This window comes from Schistocerca cancellata, chromosome 8 (genome assembly GCF_023864275.1).
Source record: "Schistocerca cancellata isolate TAMUIC-IGC-003103 chromosome 8, iqSchCanc2.1, whole genome shotgun sequence".
Lineage (NCBI taxonomy): Eukaryota > Metazoa > Arthropoda > Insecta > Orthoptera > Acrididae > Schistocerca > Schistocerca cancellata.
In genome coordinates, this window is record NC_064633.1 from 537,750,472 (window position 1) to 537,766,563 (window position 16,092).

A 16,092-nucleotide genomic window follows, 5' to 3' on the forward strand; every position below is an offset into this window, starting at 1 on the left:
TAAGGCAAATAAGTATCGTTAAAACCACTTTTATTGGTTTTAGACGGATTTCATGACCACTTTTATGACCTTTAGAAAGTTTTTTAATCAGTTTGGTGAATTTTAGATGGATTTTGGAGATTGTAAAAGAATAAAATTTCGAAAAGGCTATCGTTCCGAAGATTCAATACAAAGTCGATAAAAGAGGGCGAGGTTAACAACAAGATGCCTTCTAGGACAACTTAATCCGCCTACTTAATTACTGTAAAATTTAGTATGGTTGTTCGAAAGGTTTGTGCTATCATTCACGTACTGTGCCAACGAGAAGGTGTACCACGTGGATCGCAACAGAATAATAAGAGTTACTGAAATAATTATAGCTAAAAGAAATACGGTGGCCAGCCCAATTTGGCAAAATTTCTGTTCGGTAGGTGAATTAATTAGCCGCACAGTCAATGTCAAGAATTACTCGAACACACGCGGCAACATAGGGCTGCACGCACGCAAGCAAAAACAACTGAATCATTTACGTAATAAAGCGAGAAAGAAAATAGTTTGCACTCGAAATATCATTAACTAATAGAGCTGTAATTTTGAAAACATGCTAGATAACACTTAGATCAATCGTTACTTACTGTTGTAAGTGACAATGGCGCTACCTCACAATAACGTCAACAATTTTCATATGAATTTTGGAAAATGGCAAAAAAATAATTAAAAGAAACTCTATTGACTTCTGAACAGGGAAGTATAAATTGATAATTACTGTATCAAAAGGCAGTTATTACACTTTAGCACGAATGCAAGTCAAAATGTGAACCAGAACTTTACAAACAAGAAATTACAATCATCACTGATATTTGCACTCACTCATTAATTCTAGTTAGTGCCAGGAATCATTTTAATTTGATTAGTTGCTTTACTATTTGCAAAAATTAGATCGCCGCATATTAAAGTTCAAATTTAAAGTTAGTGAGACTGAAATTACTGAATGCTTTAAGCTCAAATCCTTATTCTAATTGAATCATTTAGTTCATAAGCAAAATTAACTGGCACTGTAATGTTCATTTTTCATAAACGGTACTCAGATTATTGTAACAACAGGACAGGACAGGAACCTACTTGGTGAATGATTTGAGGAGAATCACGGGTAAACAGTTTTGATTAAACTATGGTAATTATTCACTCGTAAAACACCACAAAGCTGAGTAACGCCGTTACAAAACTAGTTCACAATAAGCTGTGATGCAGCAATCTTACTTTAGTCCATTCTCGCCATGACGAAGTTGCTGACGACGATACTGCTGCTGGCTCCTTTCCATACCAATTAGTGAGCCCGGGAGTTATTGGCAATGATATTGACGTAGCGGGTTTTTGATGTTCCGACAGCCAATATTTCCACCGCCCACGCTCATCACTTGCCACGTGCCGCTAAACACTCACTCCTCCAGTACAGTGCACGCCATCCATGGGTCCGCACTTCACCAAGTCTCACACCAGAGTTCTCTCTCTGAGTAGCGCATGCTCTGACGTAACATCCTCTCGCGTCCAGAGACGCTGCTACTCCAACGATACTTATTCGTTGACAAAAACCTAACGTTTCCCTATCATTCCCTCAGCGATTACTCAGTGATATTTACATAATATACATAATTGATTATACAGCGAAATAAACAAATTAGTAATACATCGTGTACATATAAATTTATATGAAGATAAAAGCAAGTATATATACAATAATAAACGGTCAAAGAGCACATCGGCATGAAAGTGTTGCAAACGTAATAGATACTAAGCAAATCATATCTACTGTCATACTATTTGAAACTGGTGTAACAGCTATATAAAATAAATCTACAAGTTTTTTTGTTAAACATCTAATGATACACTCAAAAAGGGTATTAGTGAATATTGGAGGAAGCATAGTAGTGTTGTGACATGACAACAGAGCACAAAAATACATAAATAAATGCAGATGGACCCTGTCAAATACGTCTTCGACATATGGTTCAGTGTATAGTAGACAAGTAGATTAAGGACACAGAATAATCGAAGTTGAATGTTTTCTAATACCTCCAAATGCACGAATGTTATTTCACTAATCATTTCACAGCCCCATAGGTAATGGTTCGATATTGAACACACACGCTAGAATCTAGTCACCATTAACCCAAATTATCAGCGCAGGTTAGGCAGACAAATAATGGAGTAATAAGACGGTAGGAACTCTTGATGTGAAGAAAACTGGAAAGTCGGCGATTTCGAAACAGTGTAGAGACCGTGATATAAAATTTTATGAGATCAGTGGTTAAGCCAAAAAGATGCATTATAACTGACGTTTCTGGATAGAGGCTACAGAAATTTATGAACAATGCGATCATTTTTAACAGTAGGAAAAAGGGAGTTAAATAAAATTAAGTACGGATGTCGACTTTACACAAAGAGAGAAATTATGACCGTCGATTACTTGCAGTCCAAACGATGTGTGACCTATCAGAGGCAACAACACCCATTCATGACATGAGAAGGGTGGTGACGCGCATACAGTAGATAATGCCGTTATCAGTTACGCGTGCAGTCGCCTGTGTTTGGTCTCGGAAGATGCTATACGGTGATGAAATGTTAGTGAATAGCTCTATGTAGCGATTGTGGCCTCGCACAGCACCGCCGATGTTTTAATAGAGCTAAACATAGCTATGAAAACCTCTGCTGTATTATTTTATATGATTATTCTGTAATTCATACTTAGGTATTTCTAAGAGCGTTCATAGAACAACTTTCAGTCAATTTGTCTACCGTTCATATTTCAAATACTACGTGGAAAAAATTGATATGAGAGGCTTTCCAGGAGAGTCCTAACTTCTCTTTTTTTTTTTTACGACAGTTATTTCTCTCAGTGTAGCTGGAAGTCAACAAAATATTTTCGAATTCGGAGCAAAATGATGGTGATACAAATTTCGTAGCGCAAAATATCTCGATGCAACGAAATGCGTACTTAGTTTTAATGGCTCCCATACCAACCTGCGTTTCATATCCGAGAAAATTCTGCGAAATATTGCCATAAATCAAAACTATCTGCCCTCCTTTGTACTTTTTCGGTATAGTCCATAAATCCTGAATGGTAAGGACTCTACAACACGCAACAGTACTCCATACGAGAACGGAAAAGTGTAGTGTAGGCAGTCTCTCTAGTAGATTTGTTCCACCTTCAAAATTCTCTGAAAATGAAACGTAATATTTGGACCGCCTTCCACTCCCCCCTTGCCCCCCCCCCCCCCTCCCAACATTTTCTGCATGATCGTTTCACTTTAAGTTGTTCGTAATTGTAGCCACTAGCTATTTAGCTGAACTGACAGCCTAAAGATTTATTTGATTTATCGCGTAACGGAATTTTAACGGAATTTTTTAAATACTCACTAGAAGTATCTCTCACTTTTTATTGTTTAGGGCCAACTGTCAACTGCCACTTTCTCACCATGTAGATATATTGTCTAAATCATTTTGTAATTCGTTTTGGCGTTCTGCTGTCTTTACTATATGGTAAACGACAGCATCATCTGCAAACAATCAGAATGCAGTTTAAATCGTCTACGTAGATTAATAACAGCAGAGAGCTTGTGCTGAAGCCCCTGGTATAGCTTCAGTATCACTAGCTTACTTCCTGTCAGTTACCACGAACGATGACCTTTCTGTCAGTATATCATGAAACTTGTCACATAAGGTTCAAATGGCTCTGAGCACTATGGGACTTAACTTCTTAAGTCATCAGTCCCCTAGAACTTAGAACTACTTAAACCTAACTAACCTAAGGACATAACACACATCCATGCCCGAGGCAGGACTCGAACCTGCGACCGTAGAGTCACGTAAGGGACAGTACTCCATAGGCCCACAATTTTATTACAAACTGCTTGTGAGGAACGATGGCAAAAGCTTTCTGACGTTCGGGAGTAACCCACTTTCTAGATCAAACCCATATGACTACTGCCCAAAAGAGTATTTCTAGGTTGCTGCGTTGGTGGTGATACGACATCACCACGATTGTATCCTTGCTAAGTCACGTCCATTTATTGGAAAGAGAAAAATCCGAAATCTTCTAAGCTACTATACGCGTATTGAGATCTTCAAATAGACGACCAAAATTATATTGTCCGGTTTCATTTTTCATCTCCTTCTGAAGCCTTGCCACTTTCTTAGTAATAGTGCAAACAGCGAGCGATGAAGGCAACACATGCTCATTTTTCTTCCCTAAAAATGACACAGTATTTTACTATCAAAATGAAACAGCCAGTCAGTGTGTACACCACAGCAGCCATCTTGTCAGGAATGAGAGAACCCTCAAAGCTTCATCAGTATTTACATTTTGCTCTCCCATTCACAGCTCGCTGTTTTACAGGCCAAGGAAACGAAATAGCCAATCACAGACCAGTATTTTACTCGCCATTCAAACTAAATAGCGACTCACTATGTACCCCAGAGTAGGCCATCTAGTTTTCTGTACCCACTAGGTGACGAGCATAATTCGATATTTATACACAATGATGATCAACATTTAATGACCTATATCAGCCACATTAGAATGAACGTATAGCGCTGCTACGTATCTTCCCTGTCTGTAACAGATCAAGATCATTGAAGTACGTGGTGCCCTGTCCCACAGGGGCTTAGGAGCTTACTACACCTGGTCAAACCAGAACCCAATAGCAAGAAACGAGGAATGCAACGATGACCACTTATCAAATTACAATTATTATGTAGTAAACAAACATAGATTTTTAATATAAGACGTTTTTATATCAGACTAAAAAGTATACAATAATTTCTCCTAGTCCTACACAGACTCCTAACCCCATACAAATAGTTCTGAAAATGTGTGATTCTGAATTTTTAATAGCTATGAAACTATTAGTAACATTTATAACGTAAGCAGTGGGCTGTATGCTATAGATAATAGGTCAACTATTCATACATTCATTATATACTGCATGCACCACACGTTTTTCGTTATAAATCTTACAGGTAGTTTCATAACTACCAAAAATTTTCAGCACAATCTGTATGGAGTTAGGAATCTGTATGGGCCTAGAAGAAACTTTTATGTTTTAGTCAGATATAGATACATGTTTTATTAAAAATTTTTGTTTAAATAATCATTTCCTGATTTTATGTCGTGTGAAGTTTTTTAGTCTCTATGAGATTACAACAGAGATACGTATTAAAGTTCAGGTTTATTTCTGTTTATCTTCATCTGAGTCAACCAAAATATAAGGAAATGACAATGATATACAAAGTATTGTCCGCCACAGACCAGACAAAACAATGAGTTAATATTACATTGTCATCTAGTTCTGAGCTATGTTGAAAGTTTCAAATCTCTAGCTCATTGAGAAGTTACTTTAAAATCAATTGCAAAATTTTACCAAATATGTCTGACGTACCCTTATTCTTTTCTTTGGTGACGAAAGACAAATATCGGTAGACATCCATCGGGGAATGAAAAATTTTGTCTGAGATTACACGTCTGTCGCAAACCAGTGTTGAGCAATTGTGAGCCAAGATCCGTTATTGTTGCGACTGGGCACAACACGCCGGTGGATCTGGGAGGCCAGCCTAATCCATGATGAACAACATTTGAGACACTCGAGTACCCACCCAATAGACCCCATCTCCCCTCGCGTGGTTACCATGCGTTCAGTACCTTAAAAAAGGTCCTGAACAGTCGACGACTCCTGTCGGATGAGGATGTGCAACAGGCAACTGCGGACTTCTTCACTCAGCAGGAGACGGTCCTTTACCAACCGGGTAACTTCATACTGGTGCATCGGTGGCAGGATTGCCTCAATGTTAAAGTCGATTTTGCCTGAGTGTCATACCATACTATACGTCCTTCGAAAAGAAACTTTTCAGCGCCCTGATATTACTCCTTTTCACTAGGAGGGTCTTACTGTCATAGTAATTCTTTTCTACGTTTCAAGAGATACATTTCCCAGTTTGGACGTAACTAAGTCAAACGTTACAGAGCTGCATCTATAAATCAAGCATCTTTTCGCAGTCTCTTTCTGCATCAGGTAATTTAATCACATTGCTCCTGTAGGTGCTGTCGTGCAATCTGCTAAGTACAGGCATCATGCAGGCACTTCTACTGGACAGGCGGTGCTCGGATCTATACTTCTTTCTCATCCCATTTACATGCCACTCTTTCATCTTCATCCACTTCCCTATTGCGCATACCCACTGCCTTCCTTATTACAGGTAGGTGGTTCTTACCCTCACACTATACCGAAGTAATACAGTTCTGAGCTATGTTCAATATTTCATATCTCTATCTCATTATTATTAGATACGGAGAAAGCTCATAAGGGGTAGGTATAGAGAACAAACACACCGCTATTTGACTTAAGCTATTTAATCTGTGTGATCAAACGGGGATCTGAACCACTGCCTTCCCAAAAGCGACTACAGTGTTTGAGAACTGCACACTCCACTCGATGATAGCAGAAGCTAAAAATGACATGGCACTCATGATGAAATTAGGATTTAAGAGTGGCATTCCAGCACATTAAGGACTGAATATCTTCCAGCACGAATGAAACACCCAAGAATACCAAAAGTTATAACGAAGTACTATCGTAAAGGAACCCATTGCCTTGGTCCTTTATTTCCATTTGTTTTCGGAATTGGAAGAAAAATTTGTAATTAATAATCTTGTTTGTATAGCGTCTAAGAATTTGAGGTATATTCTTATTAATAACATTCAATGTTTTACTTTCGGGTGCAGAGATTAATACATTTTTGATCCTCCCATAAAGAAACTCGCTACTTATAGTTGTTAATTCGAGAAACACGACTCTTTTAAATTCACTCCACAGATTTAGAATGGTTGCACTTGTGATTTACTGATAGTCATATTGCACGCTAAATTGGAACTTTTTCAAGATAAATGGTAAGTTTGAAATAGGTGAAATTCGTGGTACGGATACTGACGTGTCTATTTTTTTCAGTTAATTTTTCCGCTTCTATAGTATTGTTTGGAAACTTTCTTGCGAGGGAATACACACCGCATATTTATCCTAAATTTATGATTTTTTTCTCGGTTCATCATTATATCGATTGATTTAAATATGCTTTTCATCCACTGATGTCATATTCTGTGGTCGGTAATTCGTTTATAGGGCTATGCCACTTTTTGTGCTAAAAATTATCTTTTGCATAAGGAACTGCTGTTTACTTAATTTGTTCTTATATGTGTATACATTTTATCGTTGAGTTGTTCCTCTGCCTCTACTGCGTTGCATATCCCATGGTTTAAATCGGGTCAGCGGGATATGTGCAGTTTCCAAGGTACGTTTTATAACATTCGAGAATATTCTACAACATTCAATAATATTTGTAAAAGGTCAAGAAGATTATCGACACTTTCGAATTTTTTTTCCATGAAAAATTCACTGATGCGAAACTTAAGACTTTCCGCTGATTACCAAAATGTGATGGCGACCACTTCAAACATTTATATCCCCATAACCATAACAGCTATCGCTAGACAACCACTACACTTCACTCTAGGGCAATCAGGTGCAGCAGCAGACGCAAAAATCGGTAGCTGGTGGCGGATGATTTTGGAGTAATCGTCAACATCAGGCACAAACACTTTACTTTATATGTATACACATTGACTACAAGCGCGCTTAAAGGGAAGGTAGATATGATGCACCAGGAAAGTTAACGTATCTAGTACGATCTTTCCATAAAAGCCGTAACTTCTGAAACGAATGAGGTGAAAGCAGGGTTGGTTGTCCATATCCACTCTAAAATGAAACACGGAAACACACTACCTAAAGAATTATGGAAAGGCATAGAAAAGAAGTTAGCATACATCGCATTTGTACTGCGCTTTGTATTGCGCGTACTGTGTTCGTTCATCCACAGTAATTTGATGGTGTGGCACCAAGGAGGGCATGCGACCGTATTTAGAAATATCAGTTGCTCTCTTTAGATGGTGACTTACAGTGGAAGCCGAGTAATGCAACGAAAGAAAAGAGGAAAAAATTATAGGTGAGAGTTAAGAACCTAATATACGAACAGATGAAATGAAAAAATAAGAGAATGTGTAATAGTAAAAAACTTAATGAATGAAGAAAGAAGACGACATAATGACAAAGTAGGAAAGATACATTATTATTCATAACATCATAAAGAAACAAGTAGAAAGAGTTGAGGAGAGAGAGACTAATTCTGTTGCAGTCTCTGCAAACTATAAAAATTACCTTTAAATGGCTCTGAGCACTATGGGACTTAACATCTGAGGTCATCAGTCCACTAGAACTTAGAACTACTTAAACCTAACTAACCTAAGGACATCACACACATCCATGCCCGAGGCAGGATTCGAGCCTGCGACCGTAGTAGTCGCGCGGTTCCGGACTGAAGCGCCTAGAACCACTTGGACACCGCGGCCGGCTATAAAAATTACCTCTCTCAGTTTATGCAGACAAGTTTAATGGTACGATTTACTGTGGCCGTTTGCTGTCATCGCCGAAATACGCCGTAAAGTCGTGATATATGAAGAGTTTTAGTGGGCTTGCGGTTATATCCGTTGTAGCTGGATAACGCAAAGTAGCGCAGGCAATAAAAATATTGAGGGCTGAATTAGGGGAACACTTGTCGCAAACAGAGTTGCGATTATGGACAACCATCAGCTGCATAATGTAACGATGGCAATTAAAATTTGTGCAAGACCGCAACTCTAACCTCGATTTCCCGCATGTCGGCAGCGGTCGCCATACCATTTGGCTATCCGAGCATGACTGGCTATCAGAGCATGACTCGCGGTCAGATACTAACTTCCATGTGTCGTCAACCATGTGTGTACATCCTGAACTCGTACATTCATTATGTACACTCCTGGAAATGGAAAAAAAGAACACATTGACACCGGTGTGTCAGACCCACCATACTTGCTCCGGACACTGCGAGAGGGCTGTACAAGCAATGATCACACGCACGGCACAGCGGACACACCAGGAACCGCGGTGTTGGCCGTCGAATGGCGCTAGCTGCGCAGCATTTGTGCACCGCCGCCGTCAGTGTCAGCCAGTTTGCCGTGGCATACGGAGCTCCATCGCAGTCTTTAACACTGGTAGCATGCCGCGACAGCGTGGACGTGAACCGTATGTGCAGTTGACGGACTTTGTGCGAGGGCGTATAGTGGGCATGCGGGAGGCCGGGTGGACGTACCGCCGAATTGCTCAACACGTGGGGCGTGAGGTCTCCACAGTACATCGATGTTGTCGCCAGTGGTCGGTGGAAGGTGCACGTGCCCGTCGACCTGGGACCGGACCGCAGCGACGCACGGATGCGCGCCAAGACCGTAGGATCCTACGCAGTGCCGTAGGGGACCGCACCGCCACTTCCCAGCAAATTAGGGACACTGTTGCTCCTGGGGTATCGGCGAGGACCATTCGCAACCGTCTCCATGAAGCTGGGCTACGGTCCCGCACACCGTTAGGCCGTCTTCCGCTCACGCCCCAACATCGTGCAGCCCGCCTCCAGTGGTGTCGCGACAGGCGTGAATGGAGGGACGAATGGAGACGTGTCGTCTTCAGCGATGAGAGTCGCTTCTGCCTTGGTGCCAATGATGGTCGTATGCGTGTTTGGCGCCGTGCAGGTGAGCGCCACAATCAGGACTGCATACGACCGAGGCACACAGGGCCAACACCCGGCATCATGGTGCGGGGAGCGATCTCCTACACTGGCCGTACACCACTGGTGATCGTCGAGGGGACACTGAATAGTGCACGGTACCTCCAAACCGTCATCGAACCCATCGTTCTACCATTCCTAGACTGGCAAGGGAACTTGCTGTTCCAACAGGACAATGCACGTCCGCATGTATCCCGTGCCAGCCAACGTGCTCTAGAAGGTGTAAGTCAACTACCCTGGCCAGCAAGATATCCGGATCTGTCCCCCATTGAGCATGTTTGGGACTGGATGAAGCGTCGTCTCACGCGGTCTGCACGTCCAGCACGAACGCTGGTCCAACTGAGGCGCCAGGTGGAAATGGCATGGCAAGCCGTTCCACAGGACTACATCCAGCATCTCTACGATCGTCTCCATGGGCGAATAGCAGCCTGCATTGCTGCGAAAGGTGGATATACACTGTACTAGTGCCGACATTGTGCATGCACTGTTGCCTGTGTCTATGTGCCTGTGGTTCTGTCAGTGTGATCATGTGATGTATCTGACCCCAGGAATGTGTCAATAAAGTTTCCCCTTCCTAGGACAATGAATTCACGGTGTTCTTATTTCAATTTCCAGGAGTGTATATTCCCGCGTACAGGGGGTACATTTTACTTTCAAGTCGCTTGCCCGGTGTTGGGGGGTAAATGCGATATTTCAGTGCCTGTGTTATTCAGAAATAGGTTCCAAAGTTCCTGTGGACACACATCGTAATTCTGAAGAAACATTGCATCGTAATTCTGAATAACACAGGCTCTGCAATGCCGTAAACAGTGAGCGATGTTTTCCACCCTTCACAGCTGGACCTGTTCGACGCCAAGATCTGAAGATGGTCCTTGCAAGATCTAAACTGGTTGATGTAAGTTACAATATTAAGAGATCGCTGTTTTTTCTGGAATTATGTTCCAAAAATTTTTAGATGAACATAAGTTCAGCGTTCCGTTTTCATTTTACTTGTTGTAGTGACTTAAATAATACATGATATCAGGAAGTAGTTTATTGTCTTTGTAGTAATACAGGGTGATTCAAAAAGAATACCACAACTTTAGGAATTTAAAACTCTGCAACGACAAAAGGCTGAGCTAAGCACTATCTGTCGGCGAATTAAGGGAGCTATAAAGTTTCATTTAGTTGTACATTGTTCGCTTGAGGCGCTGTTGACTAGGCGTCAGCGTCAGTTGATGCTAAGTTGGCGACCGTTCTACAGAAAGCTTTTTGTGTTATTCAGTACGGCAGAAGTGAATCGACGACAGTTGTTCAGCGTGCATTTCGAACGAAGTATGGTGTTAAACCTCCTGATAGGTGGTGTATTAAACGTTGGTATAAACAGTTTACAGATAATGGTCCCTTTTTCTTCGAAGGTGCTACTGTAACTGGACTACAGTACCTGGAGATGTTAGAGAATTGGCTGTTCCCTCAGCTCGAACAAGAAGCACAACAATTCATATTTCAGCAGGATGGAGCGCCACCACATTGGCACTTATCTGTCCGTAACTACCTGAACGTCAACTACCCAAGGCGATGGATCGGCCACCAGGCAGCCCGTGACAGAGCACTTCATCACTGGCCTCCAAGAAGCCCTGATCTTACCCCCTGCGATTTTTTCTTATGGGGGTATGTTAAGGATATGGTGTTTCGGCCACCTCTCCCAGCCACCATTGATGATTTGAAACGAGAAATAACAGCAGCTATCCAAATTGTTACGCCTGATATGCTACAGAGAGTGTGGAACGAGTTGGAGTATCGGGTTGATATTGCTCGAGTGTCTGGAGGGGGCCATATTGAACATCTCTGAACTTGTTTTTGAGTGAAAAAAACCTTTTTAAATACTCTTTGTAATGATGTACAACAGAAGGTTATATTATGTTTCTTTCATTAAATACACATTTTTAAAGTTGTGGTATTCTTTTTGAATCACCCTGTATTGTACCCATGCGGATCGTTAATATGGGCATAATAAGGACGTTGAACAGTAGGAACAAGTTTGGCACCCTTGTCACTCTCTGTCCAAAGGCCCCCGAGTCATGGTGTAAGTATCAGGGAGCTAGTTAATTGGCGTTGAACACAGTCACAACCCTCCCTTATCAGTGTCAATAGCTGATGTTATAAAATTATGTATAGAGACATAGCTGGCAGAAACTTGCTTGCTAAATGCATCCACGGGAGAACTCAGAATCGCACTAACGCTTGTGTAAAACTGTATTTGTGGGCCGCAAACCCATAAAAACTAGCGTCATGGATGCATTGTTGTGTTTCAATGATGGGTCGGCCAGCATGCTGTAAATTTTCAGTGACATGGGAGCAGAACCGGGGTGTACATGAAAAATGTGCTTGTGTGAACCGACCAAGGTGCTGGAAGCTAAGAAGGATGCCCCGCAAGTGACAAAAGGGGACAGAATTCAGAAGAGGGACTCCAACGTAAGGTGGAGGATGCAGAAACCCGCAACGATGATGGCTATGGACGTGGCAAGATTTAATTTTGAATGTAGGTTGAAAAGATTATACCAAAAATTGAAATGCATTTTCCCGAATGTATGAAAGTTTTAAGTCCAGGTCCAATTTTCTCTGAAAATAATACATCGCTGTCAGTGAAACTTCGTACAAATATGTACTAGAATTATGGCAATCAAATAAAATATTTGAAAAATATTAAAAATTTTTTAAATGCCAATTTTTTTAGATCTGACACCTTTTTTGGAATTTCTGTTGTGATAACAATGGTACTGTCATATAAGTAAAACACTGTGGAGAAAATATCGCAAATTATGCTTATTTCACATCTGGTTTGATTTGAACAAATGCTGTTTGAGAAAATTGTACCTATGTTAGTGTCGTCAAACATAAGTCATTCGCTCACAACCGGGGCCTCTTAAAACCATTTCTTCACTTGAATTTCCTCTTAGACACGCGATTCTCGCTCGAATAAACTGACGGGAGTGGAATGAGTTCAACCATGCACCGGCTTGACCGAACTTTACCAACTTGATACACCAATATTTTTATGCTTGAGGGATATGCTGAGCAAAATTTGATCTGAAACTTCCTGGCAGATTAAAACTGTGTGCCCGACCGAGACTCGAACTCGGGACCTTTGCCTTTCGCGGGCAAGTGCTCTACCATCAGAGCTACCGAAGCACGACTCACGCCCGGTACTCACAGCTTTACTTCTGCCAGTATGTCGTTTCCTACCTTGCCCGCGAAAGGTAAAGGTCCCAAGTTCGAGTCTCGGTCGGGCACATAGTTTTCATCTGCCAGGAAGTTTCATATCAGCGCACACTCCGCTGCAGAGTGAAAATCTCATTCTCAAAATTTGATCCTTACGCGAGCTTATATTCAGTATCAAAAAACGGCCATTCATAGAGACGAAGAATGGTCTGAGTACACAAGGGTTACTGGGTGTATCCAACATCACTGAAACTATTCAGTTGGAGATCGCAACACTTCATTCAAGAGGACTAGCGCACAGCTTTCGGAATTTGAAGAAGGTCGGAGTATTGACATGATGTACGAGGAAGCACCGTACCTACAGATCGCACAGACTGTTGGCTGTGCTGGAATGATGACAGTGTGAATCGTGACGAGATGGGTTCAGGACAATAGTGTGGCAAGAACAGTAGGCGCGGGTCCTTCTAGAAGGGCTACACCACGAGAACAATGTAGTAACGTTAGACTGGCTATGACAAATAGACGGTTGACAGCAACTAAAAACGCAGGCAGAGGTTACAGGAAGAGTGCCAGCCATAATCTTCAGGAGGAGAGAAAGGGAAGCAGGATTGAAACCTCGAATCGTCATGCGTCGTTTATGGATCACACAACGCCATTGACTTCAGTCAGTCGCAAGGTGTAGACACACAGTCGAGTAGGACGGTGAATTACTTTCTGTGGTTCCCGGCGATGAGTCACGCTTGTGTCAGTGGAAGTCAGATCTATGCCAGTGTGTCTGTTGACGACCTTGTAAATGGTCACAAGAAGTAGCGATTCTCCAGACACATAACGCTCCAAATCGTGGCGTGAGAAGGAAGTGGATGTGACAACAGAACTGATTTGGTAATTGTTGAATGATGCCTGAATGCTCGCCATAAAATGTATCATATAATAAGTCTTTTTGATAAGCGAAGAAATTTGAATGTATTAATGATTATTATAATAGGAATAATGGGTATTGTCTACGATTAATTACCAAATGTTAATGAAAATTCAGAGACTCTGTACATGAAACGTAAAAAGACATGCCAGTAAGAATTTTTTTTTTCAAATAGAAACAAACGATTTTTGAAGGAAGCAGAGATTTCCTCCTCTAATGACTTACTTCTGTTTTAGGCTTCGCAGTACTGGGAGGTAAATTCCGCATTGTGAGTTTTTATAAAACATTAATACTTTCATTCATAAATATCGGTGTCGGCCAGTTATTGCAGCGAACCTTTTGACATATCATATTGAATTTTTTTAATGAATTTATCTGTTTCCGATAGATGTATCGGAAAACTGAGATCACATCGTTTGGATACAAAACCACCTATTGCTCATCGCCTCGTGTCGTTGAAGCGTTTCATTTTACACGAGTCGAGCCTGCAGCTCTTTTTTTTTACGAAGTCCGGTTGACAAATCCTTTCCACTTTTTACGTGGAAATCACAGTAGTATTTTACAGTCAACGACCTTCGAACAGAAAACATGCTTCAACAGGGCTGATACATCGAAGGAATATAACAGACGATGATACAAACGTCTACAACAATATAGATTCAATATTCTAAGAGAGTTGAAATATATACTGATGTGTCTTAGGTTGCTAACCACGTCGTGCCATCGCATTTGTACAGTGTCTTACGCGAGAAAATCTCATATTCATGCATAGCATATTTTTATTAAATTAACTTTGTCACTTTTATCTGCGAGTAAGAAAGGCAGTACGTGCCATGTCCAAGGTGTTTCATCTGTTAGATTCTAAGGTATTGTGAAAGCAATGTATTCTGCCACTTACTATCTTCCCTACCACCATATTTAAATTAAATCACCTGATAGTCTACTGCTTCTTTTGATGCAGCAGGGATCTCGATTGTCTGTTAGAATTAATTGACTCATGTAGGAAACAGCAGGAGACTACCAACCGGCAGCAGTCAAACAGCTCATGTAAAACCGGATATACTCTCGTTAAAAAAATAAAATAGAAATAAAAAAGTGGGAATTTACACATTCACAAATTTGGACAATATAGGTGAATAGCAGGCTTGCTGTTATCCAAGCCAAAAGAACATGAAAACACACAAAACACAACAGACATAGTTATGGTAACTGGTCCGGCCCCTAGAGACAGTACTGATGCAGATGAATGTTCAGGGTTCGAAACACAAGCAAATTTAGTGAACCATGACCAGACAAGCGAGCACACACACGACAATAGTGCGGCGAAGATTACCGTTCTTGCAGTATAGATACCATGAAGCTAATTCCTTAAGATGTAAATCACGTGTTTCCAACTTAACCGAGAATGCCAGTGCTATGAGCATTCAATTGTGGACGTCTTGGTTAAAACTGAACGTAACAGTATGTGGTTCCTTCCAAGGTAACGGAAGCAAACACATGTATCGCGAAGACGGTGACAACGACGGCACTGCTGCTGGTGACGAAGTAAAGCCTGCCAAGCACTACGACGAACCCAGGTCGAGGGGCATCACTCACCACTTTCCCAGTTTTGTCACCGCGGGTCCCTGCGCGCTGCCTCCTCCCTATGAGAGCAGGACCTTGCCTCGGCTCGAATTTGAACTTTTTTTTTTGTCATCAGTCTACTGACTGGTTTGATGCGCCCGCCACGAATTCCTTTCCTGTGCTAACCTCTTCATCTCAGAGTAGCGCTTGCAGCCTACGTCCTCAATTATTTGCTTGACGTATTCCAATCTCTGTCTTCCTCTACAGTTTTTGCCCTCTACAGCTCCCTCTAGTACCATGGAAGTCATTCCCTCATGTCTTAGCAGATGTCCTATCATCCTGTCCCTTCTCCTTATCAGTGTTTTCCACATATTCCTTTCCTCTCCGATTCTGCTAGAACCTGCTCATTCCTTACCTTATCAGTCCACCTAATTTTCAACATTAGTCTATAGCACCACATCTCAAATGCTTCGATTCTCTTCTGTTCCGGTTTTCCCACAGTCCATGTTTCACTACCATACAATGCTGTACTCCAGACGTACATCCTCAGAAATTTCTTCCTCAAATTAAGGCCGGTATTTGATATTAGTAGACTTCTCTTGGCCACAAATGTCTTTTTTGGCATAGCGAGTCTGCTTTTGATGTCCTCCTTGCTCCGTCCGTCATTGGTTATTTTACTGCCTGGGTAGCAGAATTCTTTGATTTCATTGACTTCGTGACCATCAATCCTG